The sequence below is a fragment of the Schistocerca americana genome, chromosome 3 (assembly GCF_021461395.2).
Source record: "Schistocerca americana isolate TAMUIC-IGC-003095 chromosome 3, iqSchAmer2.1, whole genome shotgun sequence".
In the NCBI taxonomy this organism is placed as follows: Eukaryota; Metazoa; Arthropoda; class Insecta; order Orthoptera; family Acrididae; genus Schistocerca; species Schistocerca americana.
This window is the reverse complement of record NC_060121.1, coordinates 972,950,863-972,952,018: the sequence shown is the minus strand read 5'-3', so window position 1 is coordinate 972,952,018 and position 1,156 is coordinate 972,950,863. Positions and strand designations below refer to the sequence as shown.

The 1,156-nt window shown below is 45.5% G+C and overlaps 1 pseudogene; it reads left to right on the top strand.

The window, feature by feature from the left end:
• Window positions 1-718: 718 nt before the first annotated feature.
• Window positions 719-836, top strand: LOC124607907 (annotated as a pseudogene).
• Window positions 837-1,156: the final 320 nt, after the last annotated feature.

The window sequence follows — 1,156 nt, the reverse complement described above, 5'->3', positions numbered from 1 at the left end:
TACTCATCATCATCATTTATCTGCTATGTTAGCAGGTCCTTTGCCTCTCCATTTTCTGCGATCCATTGCTTCCTTCTTAAGGCTGCTGTATGTTGTACCGACCATCATGTCATCCAGTATCTGGAATCTCTTCCTTCCTCGCTTCCTTTTCCCTTCTCCATAACCTTCTAAAGCTGTTTTTATCAGTCCGTCATTCTTTCTTAATATATGCCCAATCCAATTTCTTTTTCTTCTCTTTATTACACCTAGTAACTGTCTTTTCTCTCCCACTCTTCTCAGTACCTCTTCATTTTTTACTCTGTCCATCCAACTTATTCTTTCCATCTTCCGCCATGTCCAGATCTCAAAAGCCTCCAGCCTTTCTTTGGCTTTTTTCCTCATAGTCCATGTTTCAGTGCCATATAGAATAACACTCGTCCAGATCTCAAAAGCCTCCAGCCTTTCTCTGACTTTTTTCATCATAGTCCATGTTTCAGCGCCATATAGAAGAACACTCCATAAAAGACATTTCATGAGTCTCTTTCAGAGTTCTCTGTCCAGACCGCTGCAGAAGATTCTCCTTTTCTTATAAAACGCCCCTTTTGCCATTGCTATCCTTGTTTTAATTTCTGTGGTGCGCTTCCAGTCGGTGTCTATCCCGCTTCCAAGATACTTAAAATTTTGCACCTGTTCTAGTGTTTCTCCATTCAGCATAATTTTTATTTCCCCATTTCCTCATGGCAACGGCCTTGCCGCAGTGGATACACCGGTTCCCGTCAGATCACCGACGTTAAGCGCTGTCGGGCGTGGCCGGCACTTGGATGGGTGACCATCCGGGCTGCCATGCACTGTTGCCATTTTTCGGAGTGCACTCAGCCTCGTGATGCCAATTGAGGAGCTACTCGACCGAATAGTAGCGGCTCCGGTCAAAGAAAACCATCATAACGACCGGGAGAGCGGTGTGCTGACCACACGTCCCTCCTATCCGCATCCTCCACTGAGGATGACAGGGCGCTCGGATGGCCCCGATGGGCCACTTGTGGCCTGAAGACGAAGTGCGGAGTGCTATTTCCTCCTAGTGCCAGTACTTTTGTTTTATTTGTGTTAATTTTCATTTCATATTTTTTCCGTTAGTTGCAATGGTGTCCACCAAATCCTGTAATTCTTTTTCCCCTGT